The following is a 17,485-nucleotide window of genomic DNA, read 5'->3' as shown; positions in this document are numbered from 1 at the left end:
AATTAACATATAACATGGACTCCTTATCAGAAGCCACAAGTACATTAAGTAATGAAGTACGTGTGATAATCAACTTTTATTCTCATCAGGCAGACCAACTTTATTGGGAAAAAAAAATCATTTTGTTTTTCAGACCAAGAACACATTTCTTAACTGACTATTGGAGATTGGACAAGGCGCGGGTTTTCTGTTGTTTTTCCTACTTCTTCTTCATTTTACTTAGTCGTCAGAAGTCTCATTATATGAAAGCCACTCTGTATAGTCCTCAAGACCAATAATGTCACCAACACTTTCAATACTTGTTCTATTTTGTCTGCTTTCATTATCTTCATCATCAATACTGTCACTACTGTCCGTACTGTCAGTGTTTTTCTCCACTATTGTAAAAGTGCATGGAATTTTGGGGTTTTTCTTCCTCACCACTGTTATAGTGCAGTTTACTCTTATGGCCATGCAAATTTTTGGATTGAATCCCACTGCAAATGACTCGCTGCAGGTGCAAAAACATGAAAAACATGATACATGACATGGCAATAGTATTCACTTAAAAATTAACCCCTTAACAACCACCAATACTTTTTACATTGCTCTGCAGAGTAGCTGTAAGTTGGGTACCTGGCTTTTCTTTCACCATATTTTTTCTTCTTGATTATTATATCTAAAGCGTTCATTGGACGCTATAAATACAATAGAGGAAATAACATTGTCTCTGCGGGTACAGGCGATCATATAATCACTGAAAAAGCTGTAAAGTGACAGCTTCTGGGTCTAAATAATCAAATTATAACTCTAATTGTGACACTTTTCACTTGTCAAGGCTGTTTATACCTGCAACTAGGGCTACATCTGTTTAAGGGGAAAATAAAATAAAAAGTAAAAAAATTAACTGTAAATAAACTTAAAACACCAGTATCCCTCACACCTGCCAACCCTAAAGTTATAGCTCTAACACATATAGGCCATGTCATATATCAAAATATGACATACACATATATAGATTTCATTTGTAGGAACCATGGTTTCCCTGCTGTGTTTTTGAAAGGTCCAGGGGTAATATATACAGTGGAGGAAATAAGTATTTGATCCCTTGCTGATTTTGTAAGTTTGCCCACTGTCAAAGACATGAACAGTCTAGAATTTTTAGGCTAGGTTAATTTTACCAGTGAGAGATAGATTATATATAAAAAAAAAAAGCAAATCACATAGTCAAAATTATAGATATTTATTTGCATTGTGCACAGAGAAATAAGTATTTGATCCCCTACCAACCATTAAGAGTTCAGCCTCCTCCAGACCAGTTACATGCTCAAAATAAACTTGGTGCCTGCATTATAGACAGCTCTTACATGGTCACCTGTATAAAAGACTCCTGTCCACAGACTCAATTAATCAGTCTGACTCTAACCTCTACAACATGGGCAAGACCAAAGAGCTTTCTAAGGATGTCAGGGACAAGATCATAGACCTGCACAAGGCTGGAATGGGCTACAAAACCATAAGTAAGACGCTGGGTGAGAAGGAGACAACTGTTGGTGCAATAGTAAGAAAATGGAAGACATACAAAATGACTGTCAATCGACATCGATCTGGGGCTCCATGCAAAATCTCACCTCGTGGGGTATCCTTGATCCTGAGGAAGGTGAGAGCTCAGCTGAAAACTACACAGGGGGAACTTGTTAATGATCTCAAGGCAGCTGGGACCACAGTCACCAAGAAAACCATTGGTAACACATTACGCCATAATGGATTAAAATCCTGCAGTGCCCGCAAGGTCCCCATGCTCAAGAAGGCACATGTACAGGCCCGTCTGAAGTTTGAAAATGAACATCTGGATGATTCTGAGAGTGATTGGGAGAAGGTGCTGTGGTCAGATGAGACTAAAATTGAGCTCTTTGGCATTAGCTCAAATCGCCGTGTTTGGAGGAAGAGAAATGCTGCCTATGACCCAAAGAACACCGTCCCCACTGTCAAGCATGGAGGTGGAAACATTATGTTTTGGGGGTGTTTCTCTGCTAAGGGCACAGGACTACTTCAGCGCATCAATGGGAGAATGGATGGAGCCATGTACCGTCAAATCCTGAGTGACAACCTCCTTCCTTCCACCAGGACATTAAAAATGGTTCGTGGCTGGGTCTTCCAGCACGTCAATGACCCGAAACATACAGCCAAGGCAACAAAGGAGTGGCTCAAAAAGAAGCACATTAAGGTCATGGAGTGGCCTAGCCAGTCTCCAGACCTTAATCCCATCGAAAACTTATGGAGGGAGCTGAAGATCCGAGTTGCCAAGCGACAGCCTCGAAATCTTAATGATTTACAGATGATCTGCAAAGAGGAGTGGGCCAAAATTCCATCTAACATGTGTGCAAACCTCATCATCAACTACTAAAAACTTCTGACTGCTGTGCTTGCCAACAAGGGTTTTGCCACCAAGTATTAAGTCTTGTTTGCCAAAGGGATCAAATACTTATTTCTCTGTGCACAATGCAAATAAATATATATCATTTTGACTATGTGATTTTTTTTTATTTTATATAATCTATCTCTCACTGGTAAAATTAACCTAGCCTAAAAATTCTAGACTGTTCATGTCTTTGACAGTGGGCAAACGTACAAAATCAGCAAGGGATCAAATACTTATTTCCTTCACTGTATATATATATATATATATATATATATATATATCTCTTTTTAGATCGGTAGCGACCAGTAGATGTTTTCAGATCTCACTGCCACTGCAGCCTCAGGTGGTGATGGAGATGAAGTACCGTATACTGTATGTGCCAGTATATGAATGGAATATGGCAAAAAAATTGCAGTCCTTGTGGAAAGTTTATACCTTTTATTACATTTAATTGTATAGATCCTTGATAAAAGAATAACAAATAGGACTTTCAAGTACAGTAAAACCTCTTTGAGATCACCACCCAAAGTTACATTAAAAAATAGTCCTATTGTTTGACATAGTCCAATGTTCTTATCAACAGTTTTATGGGTCTTTACAAGAAGATGCACTTGTTTGTAGAATGAATACTTCTATATTCATAGATTTATGACGTGAGCTGTGTAAAGTACTTTGAGTTCTGCCACCCTACGCTATTCTGCAATGTAATTTAATTTCCACTATCAACCTCTAAAAGAACACAGCCCCTTTTTGGCCTAAAAGAGGTTATCTATTTGAAAATCAGGTCTGCTTGTTTTCCAGAAATACGCTTATTAATGGGTTATGTCTTGAACTACAACTCAGGACCTTTCACTTGAACTACAATTCAATGGGCAAATGTAGCGCTGATTCCGGGAAAAAATTGACTGTTTTTTGCTAATCTCAAACAACCCCTTTATTATTTGTTTTTCCCTCACATCATTCTGAGGGTCATAACTTTTTTATTTTTATATCTGTATAGCTGTATGAGGCCTTATTTTTTTGTAGGACACATATATTTTCGGGGTTTTTCAGGTATATTTACATTCTATTTTAATTATATTATATAGACATTTACAAAAGTAAATTGATTCTGTTATTACATATGTATTTTTTTTTACCCTATTCAAAGATCACCCTGAAATGTTAAATCTATTGGATTGCATTCATTGCCATGTGAAACATACTGCTTTTCTACCTGGTAAGGGCTACTATACTTAAGACTTCTATATTGGTCTATAAATTAACCTATTTACAGGGGTCACCATCACCAGGTGAGATCAACCCTATGTCCACAACCAACAAATAACAGAAACCTTGGACACTTACTCAGTGCAGCATTCCATCCATGGTTTGTAACAAGTACATAGTTTACAATCAGATGTTTGCCACTTGGAATCTAGGGGATGTATCTCATCATCTCTCCAGCAGCCTAATAAAACACAATATTTAAATCACATTTACATTTAGTCAATTTGTCATTTTCTATTAATTTTCAAAGCTACAAGATTCTACATTTGATTTTGGTGTAGTCTGAGTACTAGACCTAAGTCATAAAGGTTCAGAAGCCTGATCTGAAGTTGACACTTTCTGGGATAGTCACCTGAAAAGGAGAGACGTAAGACAAAACACCATTCTACCTACAATAGTGTTTTAATTATTTGGTAGGCAATTCTGGTTCATAATACATGTGCTTTATATATTACTGTTTTTATAGCCCTGGAATAATTTGTAGCCTTTTTTCTGAATGCCGGCCTGGATGTTTTTAGCTTATAATTTGTCCTAATGACATGCTCAAGGGAGTATGTTTCATAGAGGCAGTCCATAGGCTTCTATGGGACTCTTGGAAAGTAACGCCCCAGGGCAGGTTGGGACATCTACTTAGCGATTAGATGGCGGGAACCTATGCAGAACTCTCTCAAGAGGAACTACATTGTTAGCAAACAAGGGAATGGCAAATGAAGGTCGTGTAAAGGCGTGAAGGTGGATACATTGGATTGGCCTTCTGGCCTTGGTGTCAAAATCTGACACATTAGTAGGGGGCTCAGTTTGATCTTTGCTATGAGGCCCCCTCTCTTCTTTGTCCTGTATGAATTGCAGATAACAATGATGATGGCGTCTATAAAACGCTTCTGATAGCGAGTACAAAACAACCCAATTCTGATGGCCAATAACCATAAAAATAAATAATCTGGAGACCACTATACCAGGAAGACCTCACAATTTTGTCTGTTTAGCAAACATTTCCCTTGAAGTATCTTGTAGAAGGAATTACTCAATGTTATAACCAACTTTCAACTGATCCTCTCCTGTTCTAAGTATGAGATAGGTGGTGGCTGCTGGAGTTTTACCGATTTCAATAGTTCAGGAGCCCAGCATGCTAATGTTAAAGGGGTTTTCCAGTCCCTAAAAATGTATGGCCTATCCTCAGGATAGGCCACTAATAGCTGATCAGTCGGGGTCCAACTCCTGGGACCCCCACCGATCAGCGGTTTTGAAGTGGGTGCAGCGCTTGTATGAGCGCTGCTTCCCATTCAGTTCTACTTGCTCACTGTGAATCATCGACACACATGTACCGGCGATTCACCCATGTAGAGGCTTCTTCTCCCATTCATTTCAATGGGATAAAAGGCTGCAATTACTGTGAGTCACCACTACATCTTTATAGTGAGCAAGTAGAAATGAAGAGGAAGCAGCGCTCATACGAGCGCTGCACCCCCTTCAAAACAGCTGATCGGCGGGGGTCCTGGGAGTCGGACCCCGACCCATCAGCTATTGATGGCCTATTCTGAGACTAAGCCATCAATTTTTAGGGACTGGAAAACCCCTTTAATTCGCAAGAAATATTTCTTAAAACTCTACCTAAAAACTCATTCTTTTGGTGGTTAGCAATATGATGTAAAGTCTCTGGAAACTAAAGGGTGAAGTTAGCTGACCTGTTTGTGATTTTCCTCTTGCAAGCATCTTTTTCTTTTCAAAATGACAATCACTGTTACATGCTATTACAAAGAGTCCAAGTGCTACCACAAAGTTCAGAAGTAAAGCCTGCAAAACAAGATTATAAATTCCTATGATGAGTCTTTTTATATAGTATTATTCTTTGAGCAACACCGACACTGTATTTAAAAAAAGTTCAAGTGAAATGATGTTTTATTCTACTAAAAACAATAATATTTAGTAATCATATATATGGTATCCTGTTACACTAAAGAAAAATAACAGCAACAATTTGATTTCTATTTTTTTGCCCATGATATAATAAAGCATTAAAGGGGTTCTCCAGGCATTTTATATTGATGGCCTATCTTTGGATCGGTGAGGATTCGACTCCCGGGACCCCCGCTGATCAGCTGATTGATAGGTCCACGGCCTTCGTTTACAGGCACAGTGCCATACACTAACGTGGTGGCTGTGCTTGGGATTGTAGTTTAGGTCTCATTCAAGTGAATGGGACTGAGCTGCAATTCCAGTCACAGCTGCCACAGATGAGTACGGTGCTGTGCGTGGTAAACACTGGCGTGGCCCCTTCAGCCAGCTAATAGGCAGAGGTTTTGAGGGTCGGACCCTCACCAATGTTATATTGATGACCTATCCTAAGGATAGACCATCAATATAAAATGCCCAGAGAACCTCTTTGAGTATTTATGGTTAATTAGTTAGATGTGTATATATAGATAGATAGATAGATAGATAGATAGATAGATAGATAGATAGATAGATAGATAGATAGATAGATAGATAGATAGATAGATAGATAGATAGATGTAAATAGATATTGATAGATTTTGTAGATTTTTATGCAGAAATAGAAAGATTGGTTGATTGATGGAAATAGATATGTAGATAGATAGATAGATAGATAGATATGACATAGATAGATAGATAGATAAAAACAGATATGTTGATAGATATTGATAGATAGATTTTGATGCAGAGATAAAAAATATATTGATTGATCGACGATTAAAAATAAGTAGATAGATTAGATTCTGATGGAGATATAGAAAAATATTGATTGATTGATTAATAGATAGATATAAATAGATAAATAAATAGATTTGTGAATACTGCTCCCCAAAGTAACTGTAAAAGCCGACATTTGTGTTATTTATGTTGTATATTTGTGTGTGTGTGTGTGTGTGTATGTGTGAATACAGCAATACTATAGTAATTTTACAGACTTACCATTGTTGAATGTCTTTCCTCCAAATGCAAGATGGCAGGTTTGAAGAGTTTATATATGGATAAAGTCTTGCCAATGGACAGAAAGATATGTAAATTAATAAAAAGGGCAAATATTTAATGTAACAACACTTTAGTATCAATCTTGTCATCATCATAATCTCTTCTCATCAAGGATTTGCAGGCCAGTACATTCAAACATGGCATTATATTTCTTGGTATGCAACTATGGAATATTGTAGGGTTAAATTGGCTATGACACAGATTTGGCTCGGCTTAGCCTGCAGAATGATAACTGAAGCTGCATGTGCTGTGCTTAAAGGTTATTTCCACTGGCGTGATATTTATACATGAGTGCAACCAGCATCAGAATGAGGGTTTTCATAGCCCAATCTATGTTTACTGTATTAACTCAACTGTAATGTGTTTAAGCTGAATGTATAGTGCCAATAAAAAAAGTATGCACCCCCTACTAGATTTCCCATTTGCCCAATTAATTCATGTTTGTCACAATAAATGGTTTCTGGTCTTTAACCCCTTCAGGACACAGCCTGTTTTGGCCTTAAACTAAGACGATTTTTTTCAAATCTGACATGTGTCACTTTATGTGGTAATAACTCTGGAATGCTTTTACCTATCCAAGCGATTCTGATATTGTTTTCCCGTAACATATTGTACTTTATGTTAAATATACCACAAAGAGACAAATAAGAGCCTTTAACACCAATATAGAAATAAAAGTTTTCAATCTTTATTACACAAACACAATAAATAGTTAAAATAACATAAAGAGACGACTCTAGTATAAGCGGACACCGCACCAAATATTGTTACTACCTATCTTCTAGGGGTAGCTATATGAGTAATTGAGTACATATCTACTACAATTTCATCATGACAGTAGTACACCATTTCTCAGGAAGTAAGAAAAATAAGAGAAAAAGGTAATATCTCCATGGATAGGAGGTTATGAGCAGGAAAGAGGTGCAAATACATATCATGGAAAGTAGTGATTAGTCGAAAACATGACTGCTGAGTCACAAAGCTTACCCATAGGTAGAATCAAGTAAGTATGGAAGGATGGTGTCCGCTCCGCTGCATAGACCCCGACGCGCGTTTCGCCACGTTGTGCTTCCTCAGGGGGATGTATACTGATGTGTACCCTTTCCTTGCCTTTATATAGTGCCCCGACCATGAGATTGTGATGCTGTTCAGCGGCGCATCAACGCTGGGACCGCTGGAAGCGAGGCAATCGCCACATCCGGCTCCCGGCACGGCAGCACGTGTCTGGATTCCCGACGCGTAACGGGAGTTCCGGACATGCGCAGTGCGCCGAAGGAGGCGGAGGGGGAGAGCATTGCAAACAGCCGCCACAGCGGGCATGCACACGACAGCATCAGAATCTAGGTAAAAAAATCTTACTTCAATACGTTGAGCCACTGGATCACCTTATCCTCACACCGTAGACTATATTGGCAATGTGTTAATTAATGAACCGAGTAGATTCATCATGCCTATAAATATATATATAGTCGAAGTCTGCATCTTTATTCCTCTACGTGTATCTATTATGAAGAAGGCTGTGTATATGTGCGATAAAGAGTTTGTTGAATATCTATTGACCAGTATGTATATCTGTTAATGTGAATAACGGAGTAATCTAAAATTACGGCTACACCCATTTGTGTATATGAAAACGGGTAAGTGCAGAATTTTATAAGTATAGACAAAAGTGAAAAAATAATAAAATAAAAATATAAATAAAAATAAAAAATAAAAATAAATAATATATAATGCAAAGTTGTGCCACAAAAGAATAATAAAGTTAGGGGGTACAGAAATGACCCAAATGCGTGTCAAGAGAAGAGGCATATGCCATATAATAAGAGAGAAACACTAAATTTTATACGACAAAGGTTACATATAAGGTTTAGATAACAATAAATTATATGGGGTTAACCCATTCAGTGCTTAAATAAGTCAATCACAAGAATTAGCTAATAGCCCTAATAGTGAAATTAAGACAACCCATATATCAAACAATCGGAGGGTTAATTGAGTACATCAATACACACCCCCCTACCCAAAATACATAAATAATATATAATATTCCCACTGTATACATATATCCCAAATCGCGCAAATTATAACGACAGTGCGATCATAATATAAATGTTAAAAAATAAGTCCATATCACGAGAATAAATATATACATACGTGATAGTCACATATTGTTTTCGAAAATAGAACAATAAAGGTATCGCGCATATACACAAATAGTAAAATATTGGTCAGATACACCAATAGCTAAACATATAGTGATATTAACTTCACAAAGTTCTATAACTACCCCAAAAAAAAGGGCTGTATATATCTGATCACATAGATATTCATTGGAATACAAGGCGCACGTTTAAAATAAGTGCCCATATATTGAGATACATATCGTAAAAAGGAATATTTACACACTACCCACATATAACAAATACAATTTCCATCCAGTGGGAATGAGGAAGCGGATGTTGTATAGATTATCCCACGAGGTTCCAAGATGTTCCAAAAAAAGTATGCACCCCCTACTAGATTTCCCATTTGCCCAATTAATTCATGTTTGTCACAATAAATGGTTTCTGGTCTTTAACCCCTTCAGGACACAGCCTGTTTTGGCCTTAAACTAAGCCGATTTTTTTCAAATCTGACATGTGTCACTTTATGTGGTAATAATTCTGGAATGCTTTTACCTATCCAAACGATTCTGATATTGTTTTCCCGTGACATATTGTACTTTATGTTAGTGAAAAAATTTGGTCGCTAACTTCAATATTTATTTGTGAAAAACACCAAAAGTTTGAGAAAATGTGAAAACATTTGCGCTTTTCTATATTTAAATGTATCCGCTTGTAAAACAGATAGTAATACCACACAAAATAGTTACTATTTCACTATTTCACAGTTACTATATTTTACAGTTACTATATCACTCATATGATTGCTTTATGTTGGCATTGTTATTTTGAACGTTCTTTTATTTTTCTAGGACGTTACAAGGTTTAGAACTTTAGCAGCAATTTGTGACATATTCAAGAACATTTCTAAAACCTTTTTTTTCAAGGACCAGTTCAGGTGTGAAGTGGCTTCGAGGGGCCCATACATTACAAACCCCCATAACTCGCCCAATTTTAAAAACTGCACCCCTCAAAGTATTCAAAACAGCATTAACAACGTTTCTTAACTCTTTAGGCGTTACACAAAAATTAAGGCAAATAGGGGCAAAATTTACAAATTTCATTTTTTTTGCAGAAATTCATATTTAATCAATTTTTTTTTTAGTAGCACAGAAGGTTTTACCAGAGAAACTCCAAATTTATTGCCCAGATTCTGCAGTTCTTATAAATATACCACATGTGGCCATAGTGTGGTACTGGACTGAAACACCGGCCTCAGAAGCAAAGGAGCACCTAGTGGATTTTGGGGCATTCTTTTTATAAGAATATATTTTAGGCACTATGTCAGGTTTGAAGAGGTCTTGTGGGGCCAAAACAGTGGAAACACTCCCAAAAAGACACCATTTGGAAAACTACACCCCTCAAGAAATTGATCAAGGGGTATAATGAGCATTTTGATCCCACAGTTTTTTTGCTAAATTTAGTAGACTGAGGCTGTGAAAATGAAAATCGAAGTTTTAATAAAAGTTTTAATAAAACGTAGAAATTTCAACTTTTACAAGGCATAAAGGACAAAAAAGATCCCAACATTTGAAAAGCAATGTCTTCCGATTATGGCAATACCCCATATGTGTTAATAAACTGCTACTTGGACACATGGCAGAGCTCAGAAGGGAAGGAGCACCATTTGGCTTTTGGAGCTCAAGTTTTGCTGCAATGGTTTTCGGGTGCCATGTCGCATTTTCAAAGCCCCTGTGGGACTAAAACAGTGGAAAACCTCAGAAAGTGACCCCATTTGGGAAACTACATCCCTCAAGGAATTTATCAAGGGGTATTGTAAGCATTATGACCACACAAGTTTTTTGCTGACTTTAGTGTAATTAGGCTGTGAAAATGAAAATTTAATTTTTTTTCTAATAAAATGTCGTTTTAGCTCAGATTTTTCCATTTTCACAATTAATAAAGGCGAAAAAGCACCAAAAATTTGTAAAGCAACCTCTTCTGAGCACAGCAATACCCCATATGTTGCAATAAACTGCTGTTTGGACACATGGCAAGGCTTAGAGGGGAAGGAGTACCATTTGGCTTTTGGAGCTCAAATTTTGCTGGAATGGTTTGCGGCCCCATGTCACATTTGCAAAGCCCCTGCGGGACCAAATCAGTGGAAACCCCCAAAAGTAAGCCCATTTGGGAAACTATACCCCTGAAGGAATTTATCTAGGGGTATAGGGAGCATTTTGACCCCACAGTTTTTTTGCCAAATTTAGTGAAAGTAGGCCATGAAATTGAAAAGCTAATTTTTTTCCGATAAAACGTGGACATTTTTAATTTTTACAAGGAATAAAGGAGAAAAAAAGTGCCCCAACATTGGAAAAGCTATTTTTCCGGATTACGGCAATACCCCGTAAGTCGTCGTAAACTGCTTTTTGGACACACTGCAGGGCTCAAAAGCGAAGGAGCACCATTTGGTGCTAAAATTTAGCTGGAATAGTTTGAGTGCAATGTCACATTTCAAAAGCCCCTGCAGGGCCAAAACAGTAGGGGCCCCCCGAAGAGTGACCCCATTTGGAAAACTACACACCTTAAGGGAATCTATCTAGTTGTTTAGTGAGCATTTAGACCCCACAGTTCTTTTGCAGAATTTATTGGAATTAGGCAGCAAAAATGAATATAATTTTTTTTCCACTATAAAGTTGAATTTTTTCCTTTTCACAAGGGATAAAGGAGAAAAAGCCGCCCAACATTTGTAAAGCAATTTCTCCTGAGTACGGCAATACCCCACATGTGGTCATAACCATGCTATTTGGACACACAGCAAGGCTCTAAAGGGAATGAGTGCAATTTGGCTTCTGGAATGGAGATTTTACTAAATTAGTTTTCTGACTCCATGTTGCATTGAGCTAAGGTACCAGTACAGTGGAAAGCCCTGAAAAACTACCCCATTTGGGAAACTACTCCCCTGAAATAATTTATTTAGGTGTATAGGGAGCATTTTGACCACGCAGAGTTTTTGCCAAATTTAGTGGAATTAGGCCATGAAATTGAAAAGCTACATTTTTTTCACCTTGAAACGTGGACAATTTTAATTTTTACAAGGAATAAAAGAGAAAATGCACCCCAACATTTGAAAAGCAATTTCTCCTGATTACGGAAATACCCCATAAGTCATCGTAAACTGCTTTTTGGACACACTGCAGGGCTCAAAAGGGAAGGAGCACTACTTGGTGCTCAAATTTAACTGGAATAGTTTTCAGGTGCCCATGTCACGTTTCAAAAGCCCCTGCGGGGCTAAAACAGTAGGTGCCCTGTAAAAGTGACCCCATTTGCGAAACTACACACCTTAAGGAATCTATATAGTTGTATAGTGAGCATTTAGACCCCACAGGTATTTTTGCCGAATTTATTGGAATTAGGCTGTAAAAATTAATATCAAACTTTTTCCACTAAAAAGTAGAATTTTTTAATTTTCACAAGGTATAAAAGAGAAAAAGCCATCCAACATTTGTAAAGCAATTTCTCCTGAGTACGGCAATACCCCACATGTGGTCATAACCTACTATTTGGACACAGCAAGGCTCTAAAGGCAAGGAGTACAATTTGGTTTTTGGAATGGAGATTTTACAAAATTAGTCTTCGGACACCATGTTGTATTGAACTAAGGTACCAGTACAGTGGAAAGCCCGAAAAATTACCCCATTTTGGAAACTACATCCCCGAAGAAATTAATTTAGAGGTATTGTGAGCATTTTGATCCCACAAGTGTTTTGCAGAAATTAGTGCACAATGGATGTTGCAGATTGAAAATTGCTATTTTTCCACTGATGTGACATTTCAGTGACCAATATGTTGTGCCCAGCCTGTACTACTGGAGACACACACCCCATAAATTGTTAAGCGGGTTCTCCAGAGTACAGTAATATCCCATATGTGGTCATAAACTGCTGTTTGGGCGCACTGTCAGGCTCAGAAGGAGCGCCATTTGAATTTTGGAGCGCATATTTTGCTATTTCAGCTTATAATGTGGGGGCATATGTAAGCTGTGCGGAGGACATCAGGGTATATGTAAGCGGTGCGGAGTACATCAGGGTATATGTAAGCTGGGCGGAATACATCAGGGTATATTTAAGCTGTGCGGAGTACATCAGGGTATATGTAATCTGTGCGGAGTACATCAGGGTATATATAATATGTGAGGAGTACATCAGGGTATATGTAATCTGTGTGGAGTACATCAGGGTATATGTAAGCTGGGTGGAGTACATCAGGGTATATAAAAGCTGGGCGGAGTACATCAGGAGATATGTAAGCTGGGCGGAGTACATCAGGGTATATGTAAGCTGTGTAGAGTACATCAGGGTATATGTAAGCTGGGTGGAGTACATCAGGTTATATGTAATCTGTGCGGAGTACATCAGGGTATATGTAATCTGTGCGGAGTACATCAGGGTATATGTAATCTGTGCGGAGTACATCAAGGTATATGTAATCTATTAAATTTTTTACGGTGTTCACTGTGCGGTAAAAATAACGTGATATTTTTATAGTTCAGGCCTTTCCGAATGCGGCGATACATATTATGTAACGTTTTTTCTTAATTAATTTTTTTGTTCAATTATAAAGTACTTGATCATTATCGTTTTTAGTAATTAAAACATTTTACTTATTTATTTTCCTTAAACATTTTTTTTAACTTTTTTTTCACACTTACCTGGGGACTTGAAGATCTGATCTTTTGATCCCCAGTACAATACACTGCACTATTTATGTTGTGCAGCGTATAGTAACTGTCATTTTTCATCTGACAGTTAAGCCTATTAGGTCCTGCCTTTTTTTTTTATAGATACTTTGGTGTTATTCTAGCAGCAGCACCCCTAAAACAACCAATATACTACTATATTCAGGATAAGTATTCATTACGCTGCTTATTCAGCATCCCCTAGTGACACATATAATGTCATAACACATTCCCTTAGTAATAAGTCAGTGGCGCTGTCCGTAACGCACCCCTTCCAAGCTTATATGGTTCTCTGTTATACTCTTATATCAGACGCATGGTGTGCTTTCCTTTCAGCACCACTTAGATAGTTTAGACTATACGCTTGAATAAAACGAATTTTCAATAAACTGTTCAACACATTTTCTGAGGGATATTTACATATATCTGTTTTTACTGTTTGTTTTTTTTTCTCAAATATTGAAATAACCAATTTGGATCATGTACTATATGACATTCTTATCACTCAATTTGAATTAAATTTATCCCAAGTTTGTTCTCTGTTACACAAACTATTCTGTGATAACTACTTTGTGATACAAATTATGTTTCTGTTTAATTGGATATGTGTCACGTCGTGCATATTATATTTCCTCCTAATATGCCCCTGTGCACATTAACATGTATTTCCTCCTGGTATACATGGGCTGTGCACATTAGTCTGCATTTCAATTGACTTGATATTTTGAGTTGGTATGCAAGGAGTTAATCTCTTTGAGTGAATCACATGGGATCCTCCCCACCTGGTTAAATTCTGAACCTAGAGCTTTGGGAAGCCAGCTATGACTAAGAACCCTTTTGGCTTGAAATGCGTAAGCGTACTCCCTGGGAATGTTTTAATTTTGTTTAAAGTGATGAATTAAAGTTTTGGATTTTATTGGACCGAGTGGACGTTACTTTTTTGATTCATCTAGTATTTAAAGTTACAGTACGCACTATGTATAGCTCGTAAAACTACAAGTCCATGGTGTGCCACTAAAGGGATTTCTAGCCATTAATATTTTCCCCTTTTCTTGGGGTTTCGATCCCTCTCAAAAGAGAGTTTGCAGAAATCTATGATCTGGAAACTACATTTTCTCTAGGGAAAGGACAGCCACCTAGCAATAGCTGATGGGTTCAGGCGACTAGCCTCCTAATTTTATCTAATAAGTGATTGAAAGCATTACTGTGCATGTAGTCACTGATTCAGGTGAAGTCCTGATGGGGGAAAGGTTTCCCCTCAGGTGAAGTGCTGCCCAGGCAAGGCTTCACCTCAGAATATTTTCAGAGGCGATGATTTATCCATTCCCCACAGATATTAGAGATATACAATGGAAAGGGACAAAACTATTGTATAATATGCAAAAATGTGGTCCGCTCACCAATCACATATCTCTGGACACCACCCTTTAATCCTGTCGGTGCTCAGAAGTAATACTCTGCGTCGTCAGCAGGCAATGCAATGGAAAGAGGATATCTAACACTCGATCCGAGATAAAAACAATATCTTTTATTTCCGCGGATTTACAACTAGAACTGGATATTGTTTTTCTAGTTACATACATAGTTACATAGTTACATAGTTAGTACAGTTTAAAAAAGACACATGTCCATCAATTTCAACCAAGGGATGGGAAAAAGGGAAGGGATGAAACAAAAATTCTATACATTCATATAGAAGCTGATATTTTTTAGTTCTAGGAAATTATCTAAGCCTTTTTTAAAGCCATCTACTGTCCCTGCTGTGACCAGCTCCTGCGGAGACTATTCCATAGATTCACAGTTCTCACAGTAAAGAAGACGTGTCAGGTTTTACTATATTTCTTGTATGTGCCATTCATATATTTATATAAATTAATCATGTCCCCCCTTAGTCATCTTTTTTCAAGGCTAAATAGGTTAAATTCTTTTAATCTTTCCTCATAACTTAGATTCTCCATGCCCCTTATTAGCTTCGTTGCGCTTGCATGCATCTGGGTACCAACAATCTGCATGCATCATATGCCCTAGGGGGAGCTATACTGGGAGAGTCACTTGTTGAAAACGATCTGGGTGTCATTGTAGATCATAAACTAAATAACTGCCGTTTTACACATCCGAGTTTGCACTAGTACGTGTGAATAAGCCCTTAGACTGTGTAGGGACACATGCTATTGATAAGGGGAATATGAACATTGACAATTGTCAATTAGATCTGGGCTACACGGAGACTTTTTGAAAAGCTGCTTGGTAATTGATTTTAACTGTCGAGTGACAGCTGCAGTCCAAAAGATTGCATGCAGCGCAATGTATGGCTTTGTACTGCAGCTGTAGCTCTAAAGTTAAAATTAATTAGTTGTGTCACTAAAAAGTCTCCATGTAGGCCAAGCTTTATTCATACATTTCCTGAGAAATAACAGAGGAATGTCAAAACACAGCATAGATGGGTAATACAAGGATTTACTATAAGGGACATGTCAGGAAGGGTGACAGGTTCTCTTCATATCCAGTGACTCAAAGGTGACATCTTCGCTGATCTCTTTCCTTTTCTTCTCCATCCAGCCCAGACCGTCATAATGACTTCTTCTGACGATAGCAGAGTTTTCACAGACATCTTTCACCCCTCGTTTCTGCAGCCATCCCCAGACCAGACCTCTGAATAAATACAGACCCCAGACTAAACCCCGTTATTGAAAGGTTAAGGACTACTTCTGTGGAAGTTGTAATGGTCACCCAGCTTTCTCAGAAGCAGACATCTCAACAGAACAAGATGAGGGTCATTGACATTTGTGGGTCATTGACATTTTTGACATGTACAGTGAAGGAAATAAGTATTTGATCCCTTGCTGATTTTGTAAGTCTGCCCACTGTCAAAGACATGAACAGTCTAGAATTTTTAGGCTAGGTTAATTTTACCAGTGAGAGATAGATTATATATATATATTTTAAAAAAAAGAAGAAAATTACATAGTCAAAATTATATATATTTATTTGCATTGTGCACAAAGAAAAAAGTATTTTTTCTCATCATCCTGTGGATAGGGGATGCATGGCGTTACCTACAGGGGGGGACTCTGCATGGCGTTACCTACAGGGGGGGGGGGGGGAATCTGCATGGCGTTACCTACAGGGGGGACGGGACTCTGCATGGCGTATATATATACTTACACACACACACACACACACACACACTATGAATCTCCCTAGGCTTTGGTGGCGATAAATTGAAGTTAACATACTGGTATACAGAAGTTTATCTATGTAAATTAAAGGGAATGTGTAGCTATATATTTTTTTTCCAGTTAAACAATTAGTACATAAGTGATTACACATTGATTTAATTTTTTCACAAGTCAAGAAATATTATAAATTAGATTCTAATTTATAACATTTCCATGTGCTGGCCACTTGAGGGAGCAGTTCCCAAAATTGCAGCACGGTCACTGTAATAAAGTAACCTCATTGATTTATGCTGCAAATTTGGGGTGGACACACTCTCCTCTAGTGTCCTCACACAATCCCCCACCCTTCTTCTGGCTAGTGCCAGGAAAGGGAGGGGTTTGAAGGTCTTCAAACCTCCTACTCTGTGTTCCGCCATTTTCTCAGCGACTGCACAGTGGTAGGAGGTTCTACAGCTCAGCAGACAGTATCACACAGTCGCACATCATACCCGAACATAACTTACCTGCTCCTGCCTCCGCTGGTCTACCAAAGTTCTTGCCGCCTACGCTACTCTTCCTTGCGCCTTCGTTGAACATATGGCCGGAAGTAGTCATTTTTTTTAATTTTGTTTTTATTTTATTTTTTATTATATTGCTTTTAATATAACGTAAACAAATTTTTTATTTATTTATGTTGTCACTTTCTACATTTTAATGTATTCATACTTTTAGGGCCTGTTCACATCACCGTTCGTTTTCGTTCCGGGGTTCCGTCAAAGGTTTCCATTGGGTGAACCCCGCAACGGAAAGTGAAAGTGAAACCACA

Source organism: Rhinoderma darwinii, chromosome 11 (genome assembly GCF_050947455.1).
Source record: "Rhinoderma darwinii isolate aRhiDar2 chromosome 11, aRhiDar2.hap1, whole genome shotgun sequence".
NCBI lineage: Eukaryota > Metazoa > Chordata > Amphibia > Anura > Rhinodermatidae > Rhinoderma > Rhinoderma darwinii.
The sequence above is the reverse complement of the archived record's forward strand: the minus strand, read 5'-3'. Positions refer to the sequence as shown.